The 10,607-nt window shown below is 45.8% G+C and overlaps 1 long non-coding RNA gene across 4 annotated transcripts in view; it reads left to right on the top strand.

The window, feature by feature from the left end:
* Positions 1-2,643: 2,643 nt before the first annotated feature.
* LOC105065417 (uncharacterized) overlaps positions 2,644-10,607 on the top strand; it is a 54,032-nt gene continuing 46,068 nt past the window's right edge. Inside the window, exons 1-4 of one of the 4 annotated variants that reach the window (XR_012503499.1) lie at positions 2,644-2,730; positions 3,043-3,136; positions 3,231-3,314; positions 9,802-10,022. This is a non-coding gene — a long non-coding RNA (uncharacterized LOC105065417). The other 3 variants (XR_834942.3, XR_006723191.2, XR_006723192.2) reach the window with 3 other exon arrangements.

Below are 10,607 nucleotides of genomic sequence, written 5' to 3'. Positions count from 1 at the left end.
GTTTTATCTGGCAACTCTTCCAAAGAAGCATGACCAAAACAAGTACAAAAAAGGTATGACATGGTAAGCTAAATTGTTAGCTACTCATTTTAAGACAGAGAACTTGGATTAAAGAGACTTTAGCCTGCACCATGTCTCCACTGCAAGACACCACAGTTGCGCGTGCATACACACACACACATACACACACACACACACACAAATCTTCAGTTTCTTCTGATGATACGGGACTTGGAAGAGCTATCATTCAGCACTGGACCTCTTAGTTTATCAGTGTCAAAATGATATGAAGGAGCATTTGCGTTTCTCAGAGTGAGAAGAGAATTGTTAAGAAATTGGTCAAGGGAGATGAGGGGTGAAAACTTCACAGGACTGCAACCAAATCTCTTGGAATACAAGCTTTACTCCATGCTTAAGAAGTTTCTTGCTCCTTGCAAACAAACAAACAAACAAACCAATTTGCCCTTGAAAAGGCAGTGTTGTATGAAATCTTGACGGTGGCCACACTGAAGGAGAAAGGCAGTGAACTGGGAGAGTCTGATGTCCAGGGTTCTTTCCTCATCTTTGTTACAGATGTGTACGAAAGTCATTTCTCAACTCCTGTCCAATTTGCTCCTGATTTCTAAGCTTTTTCTAAACTCTCAACCTGAAAGGGTCCAGTGATATACACATGATACATGTAGGATACTTTCAGGGTGCGTTACCATCCTCTAGAAGAGAACGCCCACCCACCGGGATGGTCCCCAGGCCCTAGTGCTCTGCAGCACAGAACTGTCTTCTTACATGCACCGATCTTTTTATTCTCTCTGGTAGCTATTCTGTGCACTCTACCTTGACCGTAGTTGAAAAGAGACAGTGAGAGGAACCGAAGGAAAATCATGATGAACATTATTTAAAAAAAGCAACTGTTGAGGATTGAAGGAATAAACAAATTGGAGATATCTCTCAGTACTTGAACTTTGATCATGGGAAAACCTTATTTTTAACCAATAACTTCATACTAGACCACTGATGAGGCAAAATATTATACCCATGCACTCAAGAAAGCCAGGCTTCCTTGTTGCTTCCTCCCCTTTTCCAGTCAGTTACAAGATTCTCACTCATGGCTCTGACATAGGATTTGAATGAATCTTCTCAGGGCTAGTGATACAAAAAACTGCACTGTGGAAAAATTATCTGGTCCCAATTTTGCAATCATTTTTGTACTACATCAAAATCTTAGGCCACAGAGGCAGATATAATCAAATTAGCCCAAATGTAACTTGGGGAGACCAGCCACGGAATGGGGTATCTGAACGTCCTTTGGCCCACGGTCTCTCACTCTTTCTGCAGAGAGGTTGGGGGCCTGCATTGACTGCTGAGAAAACAATCTCTGGATATGGATCACAGGCCTCAGAAGACAGCTGATTTTCCACTCAAGTACAGAACATTAAAGAAACAGAGAAGTACCAGGTTTGTGTCTTGTGGAGCTTTCAAGTCTGTGCACTTGGAGGTTCTTAGTGTTGTGAAACGTGAGGAGTCGTCAGAGGTAAACTGCTGAGTGAGAAACGCTGTGAACTTGCAACTGACCAGAAAGAGGATCTCATGACTGAAGTGTGTTTTGAAAGTATTACAAAGTCAATGTCAGTAAGTTTATTCTGCTACTGTTTATTATTTTTTATTGACTGAACTGAAATCCTGCAATATATTATAAAATTTATGGAAGGGAGGATAAAGTTTTTCCCATACTACCACTATGTCAATTGAAATTGACCCAAATTATTAAGTCTTGATCAAAGTTATAACAAACACCTTGCAAAGGAAACATCTGTGAATCAACATTTATTGAAAAACTTCTCCTTGTCAAATAAATACACACTAAGAAAAAATATTCTAGTAAATACATTTGGAAAAATTCTAGGAATGGAGTCAATGTATTTCTTAGAAGTGTTTCCCAGGTCTAAAATTCTTTGCCAGAATTATTCCTTAATGGAACCTTCAGACCAGCTAGGAAAAAGGACCTACTAGTTCTAAAAAGGCATTAACAAGAAGCAAGGAGCTGCAGCCTAAAGGCATGAAGCCGCTCGCCCCAACTTGAAGCTACCGTGCTTAGGGTGGACTGCTCCACAACTCCTTCATGAGGGTGCTATCTAAGTGCATGCACTGCACGTTTGCAATTTTAAAATCACAAGTGCTCATCTCAGAAGAGTTGGGTTTTAAGTATATATATATTTATTTATTTATTATTGCATTACTTATGTTTTATTTTGGCAGGAGGGGGAGGTAATTAGGCTCATTTATTTTTGGAGGGGGCACTAGGGATTGGACCCAGGACCTCATGCATGCTAAGCATGCGCTCTACCACTCCAGCTGTACCATCCCCCCAAGAGCTGGTTTAAGAGGAGATGCTGAAGCAATGTCGCCAGACATACTTCCCACCGTGCCAGGACCCTCCTTTTCTTTCCACTCCTGCAGGGACTTCCAGAGAGTTCCCACGCGCCGCGCGCCTACACGCATGCGCACGCCCACTGGGGGCGGGGCTCTAGGGCACGCGGAAGGCGGTCCTCATCCTCCGTTCCCAGCGGCTGCGGAGGCGGGCCGCTCAGGAAGACAGGAGCGCATGCGCGAGTCCTGAGGGCGGCTGCGCGGGGGGCGGGGCGGCTGCGCGGGGAGGCGGGGCGGGCGAGGGTTCCTGGCGGGGGGGCAGGGCCGCGCTCGGCGGCTTCCGAGGCTAATTCTGTGAATGCGGAGGTGAGGGGTGCGTGGAGCCTTCGCCCCGCAGGGGTGCCTGCGCCGCGCTGCTGTTCGCGCTGCGGGTCATTTGTGTCCCTGTCCCTGCCCCTGCAGGGGGCGCCCGCGGCGGGGGCCCTCGGCCCCGCAGGGCTCAGCTCCTTGCAGGGGCTCCTCCCGGGTTCCTGGCTCCGCTGGGAGCAGGCTGCGTGAACGGCTCGGCGCCCGCGGGGCCGCCGGCGGGGGTGCGGGAGGCGTGCGCGCGGGTCCCAGGGGCGTTCTCGCCTGCGCCTTCTGAGCGGCAGAAAGGAGGGACGTTCTTCCGATTCACAGGAAGGATGTGGCCCTGGTCGCTGGAACATGAACGGGGAGTGAGGAAGGATCTAACGTTCATCCTTACAGTTTCACCGGTGTCTTCCTTCTTAAAGTAAAAATATTATCTAACTCTTACGCTCAAACTGCACTCTTTTGTCAGTGATTGGAGAAGTGTGCTGCATCTTACCATAAACATTTATTTGCAGTCTGGTGCTGTCAAATCATGGTGCAATCGCAGTCTTCAGTTGGCTAGTGATGCAAGAGTCCAGCAGAAACGAACAAAGCGTTAGGTAAGAATCAATGAGTATATGGAACGGTCTGTGACTGTTCCGTGGGACTGGTAGTATGCTGTGTGTTTGCAGATGAACGGGTTATGTGGTGCGGGACCTACATGAATCTGCGTTCTGGAATGTGGTGCAGTTATTTCCGTGTGGGCAGTGGAGAGTGTCGGATTATGTCTATTCAGAGAGTGTGAAGCTTTATGTGTATTTGGGGGCACTGGATGGTGTGTTTCTGTATTTGTAGCTTTCAGGGTAGTTGTGGGTATGTCTGGGGCTCGTGGTGAGAAACGAACATTGAGTGTGTGTGTGTCTTCAAGGAATTGGATTGGACTGAATATTTTCTAGGGCGTGTGCTTGCATTTTTCATTAGGGAGTTATTTGCACCTGGGAGTGGGTATTTTTGTATTGATATAGAAATGGGGTTATGCGTGTACTTGGGAGTGGGAAGACTGTGTTTGTGCTGAGATATGTGAGATGATTCTGTGTGAGTGTCTAGGGGTGTGGAGGCTCAAGCTGTGTCATTTAGGCCTGGAAGGGGTTACAGGTATTTATATATGGCACGCGGGAGGTGTGTCCTGGTCTCTTAGAAGTGCGCACTGGTTTGTGGGTATATCCATCCATGTGCTGGCGAGTTACATGTTTATTCAGAGGATTTGGGGTTATCAGAAATGGTCTGAGTGGTTTCCCAGAATGCTGGGCTTTTTGTGTTTGGGGATGGCGGTGGTGATGTTGTGTTCTGGAAATAACAAGGATGATGTGTAGTGTTTTGTGGGACATATATATTCAGAGTTTGGGAATATTTGTGTGTGTGTGTCCACGGGTGTGTGGGGGTCGTGAGTGCATAGTAGCTACAGTTAGCGGATTGTTGATGTTTTTGTGTTTCGTGTGTATCCGAGTGTGATGGGTGTATATTCGTGGATACTCTGCGAGTGTGTGCATAAGGGCTTTGTGTGTGTTAAAGCATTCAGGGATCCTCTTTGTGTTACTTCTGGGATGTTATGGTTGAAGAACTTGGTGGAGTTGTTTATGTGTGTTTTCATATTTGTGGGGCAGTCTTCTGTATATTTGGTAAATTGAGTTGTTTGTGACTGTGTGTTCAGGTTCACGGGGCTTCTAGGGTGTGTGTGCTGAGAGACGGGAGAGGGTCAGTGTGTGTATTTAGAAGCAGAGGCTTTGTGGGGTGTGTGTTCAGAAATTGTGGAGTATGTGTGTTTTAGGACTGTGGGATTGTGTGTGGGTATTTTTTGGGGTGGTTCATGAAATAACTGCACACTGGGTGGGTTTGGGGGCCTGTGTGTCTGTAGAGTGTCTGCTGTGCACATACGGGTGGTGTGCATGGATTTATACTGGAGCACATTCAAGGTGAGTATGGGTTTGTATAAAAGCCAGGCAGTAGGAAGTGGTGTGTATGTCTGTTCGGGTTTCAGGTAGCAGTTGTGTGGGTGTGTTTAGTGTTTATTGTATGTTCTGAAATATGTTCTGGAGATGTCTAGAGTAGTTTTGTTTGTTCATTTGGGGTGAGAGTTCAGGGTGTTGGTCAGGGTGCACTTGGATTGTGTGCACATGTTCACATGAAGGGCGATAGGGTGCCCTGGAAGTGGCTTGTCCTAGCTTGGGATAGGCAGTGGTGCATAGCTCTTCCCAGCTCTGTGACACCAAAGTTAGTCATGCTGAGAATAGCTACACCAGGTAAACTGTGAAACTCCATAATCAAAGCTTTCCTACCTACCCCCGGACAGTGTTTTATTAAGCATTCATCAGCATTTATCACTGGTGTGTGTGTGTGCACGCATGTGTGCACGTGCGCCTGGATGTACGTGTGTGTGAAGTAGGAAGATTCAGGCATCAGTGGGATACGCATGGGAGACTCTATGAGAATTGCGAGTGGGACATCCCGGGGTTGCGGGCCCTTGTGTGCGTGTGCATCGACCCTGGTCATTCTGAATTATTACATTGTTCCTAATCCAGCTGGCCCATTCTTTAGAGCCAAAGAATCCTCATAAATGTTGGTGATTTCTGCCCCTCTCTGTGCAGATGTCTGCACCTCCGGCAGGTGGACGCCCCTTCAGCGTCTGTGTGGTGCTGGCATCTGAGTCCTGAGATGAGTGGGCCTGGCGGACAGATGCCTACGCACCAGCAAGTGTATTAATCATATTATTTCCTGTATTTTGTGATGTTTTGAGATCTTAAAAAGCCATCTAGCCAGAATGAGACTGCCCCGCACAGGACTGGCCAAGGGCTCCCAGGGAGCTTGTCTTTCACATGCAAACCTACAGCCCAGAGTCTGTCACCCATTTATCTGACTCACACATGGAGCTAATATGCCCCCTGACCTAAACTGTTCCAGGATCAGGCGACTGGAGACCTCCCCTGTAGCCTAAAAGCCACCAGAATTGTTCAGATCAGGCAATCCTGAACTGTTCACTGTGCCCTGCCTTCCATTTCCTGGGGAAATTCCAGTGGAGTCCCTGGCATGGGGTTTCCCCTCCGTCTGCCTCTGCCTCCTGACCAAACCTCCTGTTCACCCTGTGGAGCAATTCGATTTGAAAATGGGCAAAAGACATGAAGACACATTTCACGCAAGAGGACATATGTTTGGCAAATAAGCCATGAAAAGATGTCAACAACACTGGTTATTAATGAAATTCAAATTAGGAACACAGTGAGAATTTTCACATGTCAATTAGGACTGCTAAAATAAAAATTAATTTTATGCCCGTGAGGATTCCAAGCAACTGGATTTCTCATACTGTTGCTAGTGGGATTCAAAATGACACAGTCATTCTGGAAAATAGTTTCCTTGTTTCTTATAAAAACTAAATATATACTTACCATATGGCCCAGTAATTACATTCTTGGCCGTTTATCCCAGGAAAATGAAGACTTCTGTCCACACAGCAGTCTGTGCACGATTGATTACAGCAGCCTTATTTGGAATAGTCAAACGTTGAGAACAACCCAGGTTCCTCTTAATAGGTGGATGGTTAAACAGACGGGGGCACACGCACCCCAGGAACACCGCTCAGCAGCAGCAAAAAAAGCACAATCTGTTGCTACAGCAATAAATTGGACAGGTCTCAGGGGCTTTATGCTGAGTGAAAAAAGCCAACCTCAAAAGGTCACATACTTCATAATTCTATTTATATAATATTCCCCAAATGACAAAATTGTGGAGTTTGAGAAAAGACTAGTGGTTGCCAGGGAGTAGGATTGTGTTGGGGAGGAGCTGGGTCTGACTGCAACGGGGCAGAATGAAGGTCTCCGTGGTGATGGAATCTCAGTCTTGACTGCGGTGATGGTTACCCAAATCTTCATGTGACGAAATGACACAGAACTCCACAGACACCTGTACCAATGTCAGTTTGCTGGGTTCGATACTGTCCTATAATTCTGTAATACGTAACTACCTTGGGGACCTGGGTGAAGAATACAGAGGGTCTTTTGGACTATTTTTGCAACTTTTTATGAATCTGTAATTATTTCAACATTTAAAATTAAACAAATCAAACAAACAACAGAGACAATCACTGGGTTGACCCCATTATGTACTCGGTGAGAAATTACATTCTTTAACTAGCTTTTTTAATGCTTCTGAATGTTTCTTGGCCCTTGGAGGCTCATAGTACAGCCATTCCTGTCGTAATGAGTTGGGTTTAGTGCTGTGCAGATTGGAACTGGAGTGTCTTTAAGTGTGCGTGTTGTAGCCAGCGTGCGTTGGGTCTGGCTTTTTACCTCCTCTGACAGTTCTGTATTTTAGCTGGCGCACGCAGACACTGCCACTGACAGTGGTGGTTGACACAGTTGTGCTAATACCTACCGTATTTGTCACTGTTCTCTCTTTATTGTCCCCGATCTTTGTTTCCTTTTTGTCTTCCACAAAGAAGGCATAAAAATGCCTTTTCTGATTTGAATCGAGCATTTTGCAGTTCCATTTTTCTCCTCTCAATATTTCGAGTTTACTTTTTTTTTTTACATTTTTTTAGTGGATGCCCTTGATTTTGCATTATACATTTACCACTAATCCAAGTGCACTTTCTTTTTTTCCAAAATGTTTTTAAATTGAAGTATAGTTGATTTATAATGTTGTGTTAGTTTCTGGTGTACAGCATAGAGACACAGTTATGTATATATTCTTTTTTATTATAGGTTATTACAAGCTACTGAATATAGTTCCCTGTGCTGTACAGTAAGACCTCATTGTTTATCTGTTTTGCATACAGTAGTTTGTATCTGCCAATCACAGACTCCTAATTTATCCCTATCCCCTTCCCTTTCCCCTTTGGTAACCCTGAGTTTGTTTTCTCTGTCTGTGAGTCTGTTTCTGTTTTGTAAATACGTTCATTTGTGTCATTTTTTTTTAGATTCCACATGTCAGTGATATCTGCTGGTATTTGTCTTTCTTTGTCTGAATTACTTCACTTAGTATGATAATTTCCCAGTCCATCCATGTTGCTGCAAATGGCATTATTTTATTCTTTCTTATGACTGAGTAGTGTTCCATTGTATTTCTATACCACATCTTCTTTACCCAGTCATCTGTTGACGGACATTTGGTTGTTTCCATGTCCTGGCCATTGTAAACAGTGCTGCTGTGAACATTGGGGTGCATGTATTTTTTTTGAATTAGGGTTCTCTCTGGATATGTGCCCAGGAGTGGGATTGCTGGATCATAGGGTAGCCCTATTTTCAGTTCAGTAAGGAATCTCCACACTGTTTTCCACAGTGGCTGCACCAAATTGCATTCCCACTGACAGCGTAGGGGGTTCCCGTTTCTCTACACCCCAAGTTCACTTTCAGATAACACTGCACTGCTGCGTGGGTGGTGCCAGGACTTCATGCCAGAATATCCCCAGCTCTTCCTCCCTGTGCCTCATAATGTTGCTGTCGCTTATCCATAAGCTACAGCCAGTCACTGAATGCAGAGTAATTATTATTATTTTATTTTAAATTGCTGCTTTTTTGATCAAGTAAGAATAAGAAAAATAAGCAGTTTAATTTCATCTCCACTTATTTTTTTCCCGGCACTTTTCCTTCCTTCATGTCGGTCTGAGTTTCTAACATACATCATTTTACTTGTCTTCGTAGACGTTCTTTTAATGCTTCCTGCAAGGCAGGTCTACTGGCAACATACCCTTAAATTTTGTTTGTTTGAAGAAGCCTTTATTTCTCGTTCACTGCTGAAGGATAATTTTGCTGAATACAGAATTCTAGGATTCTTTTCTCTTCCAACATTTTAAATATTTCCCTCCACTGTATTCTTGCTTGCATAGTTTCTGAAGAGAAAGCCAATGTAGTTTAACAGGTAAAGTATTTTTTTCCTCTGGCTTCTTGAAGAATTTTCCCTTTGTCTTTGATTTTTTTGCAGTATGAAAATGACATGCCTAAGTGTAGATATATTATTTTTTTGGTGTTGTTTCCTCTTGAATGATCTCTGAGCTCTCCGGATCTGTGGTTCGGCAGCTGTCATTAGTATTGCAAAATTCTCAGTCATTATTGCTTCTAATATGTCCTGCATCCCCTTTTCTCCTTCTGGTATTCCCGTTACTCCTATGTTACAGCTTTTATAATTATTCTGCAATTCTTATTATCTTCATAATTTCTCTTGACACGTCTTCAAGCTCGTTCCTCGGTGTGTCCAGTCTGTTGGTGCGTCCATCAGAGGCATTCTTTATTCTGGTCACAGTGCTTTTTGTTTCTAGCATTTACTTTTAATTCTCAGATTTTTTCTTCTCTCTGCTCGCGTTGCCCACCTGTCCTCACGTGTGGCTTCCGTCTTCCATTAGGGTCCTCAGTGTAGTAACTGGTCGTCTCAGATTCGTGGTCTGAATGTTCCAGCGTCTCTGCCGTGCTGCGTCTGCTTCTCACGCTTGCTCTGTCTCTTCAAACTGTGCTTTTTTTTGTCTTTGGTTGTGCCTTGCCACTTTCCGCTGAAAGCTGGACACAATGTACTAAGTAGAAGAGACTGAAGTAGACAGGCCTCCAGGGTGAGGTTTTACCTTCGTCGGGCTCGTGCTCATGTTGTGTCTGGCACAGCTGTCGGTGTTAGAGACCAGAATCCCCTGTGGTTTCCTTGTCTTTGCCCCTCTCGCCCTTGTGTCAGGCTTCCCTACAGACTTCTTCTTAAATCAGCCCGAGGCGTGCACTTCCTGTGGCTGCAGCCCCCCGTGTGCGGGAGCTCTGCCGAGGTGATGGGCGGTGGGTGGTGCGTAGGGTGTATTCCGTAGGACACTGAGGTCTCAGTGTTTTAGTGCGTCTGTGTGCCTGGGCTGTGACCTCTACAGGTGCTTCTCTGTGTCACACCCCACCGCTAGGTGGGGCAGGAGGGCTGGGGGGGCTGGAGTTGGGGATTTCCTTCTTCCAAGTCACTTAGGCTGTTAAAAAAAAAACCCAATAAATTAAATTTAGTTAAAATAGTTTCTCTCCAGGGTAGGCTTTTGTTAAGTAGAATAGAATGCTCTGGGTGTTGTAAAAATTACTACGTCCTCCCTCCCCCTAGCAGAAGCAGGTGGGCATTTCCTCTGTTCCACACTCTGAGGCCCTAATGAGGATGCTGGAGGAAAACTTCCTGACAGCGTGGGCCTCCCTGCAACTGGAACCCTGGAGACTTAGTTCTCAAGCTCATCCACCCTGAGCCTGCAGCCCCTCACGTTACAGCATAAGGTCTCCTGCACCGCGGCTGGCTCTGGCTTCCGGCTTCCGCTCCTGGGCTTCGCTCACGTAAGTGTGATTCTCTGCATCTGCCTGTTTCTCCCGTTCTCAGGGCAGTGGTTTGCCCTGTGACCTCAGGTCTCTGATGGGTCAAGTAAAAGTTGTTGCTTTTCAGTTTGTTCATTTTTTCTGGTTTTGAGGGTGGGAGGGATGACTTCCAGGCTTCTTACACCCTAGACTAGAAACTGGAAGCCTCTGATTGGTTTTTGCTAGTTTCTTCTCACCTCCGTAGCCTGTCTGTGTTTGACTTTGGCAGTGAGCACCAGCAGCCCACACGGTGCACCGTTTGGGGGGGCAGGGAGTCCCTGAAGACAGACCTTGCAAGCCCCTCTCCCCGCCAGTGACTTCAGGGACACCCCAGGCCCCACTCCCAGGCTCGCTGGCTCCTTCTGTCCTCTGCTTAGCCCTTTCCCTCCACCCCTACCTTAGTCTCTCTGTTCAGTAGTGGGCACCTGGGGTTTGCTCTTGGGACAGGGTAGACTAAGCCTTCCCCAGGTGACGAGGGGAAGTCAGACAGGGTACCAGGCCTCTGGGTACAACAGGCAGGAGTGAGAAGAACGAAGATGTTCAAGTTCTCTCAAGAGAGATCAAGTT

The sequence above is a fragment of the Camelus bactrianus genome, chromosome 31, assembly GCF_048773025.1.
Source record: "Camelus bactrianus isolate YW-2024 breed Bactrian camel chromosome 31, ASM4877302v1, whole genome shotgun sequence".
In the NCBI taxonomy this organism is placed as follows: Eukaryota; Metazoa; Chordata; class Mammalia; order Artiodactyla; family Camelidae; genus Camelus; species Camelus bactrianus.
Note: the sequence above shows the minus strand (reverse complement) of the source record. Positions and strands in the feature narration are given on the sequence as shown.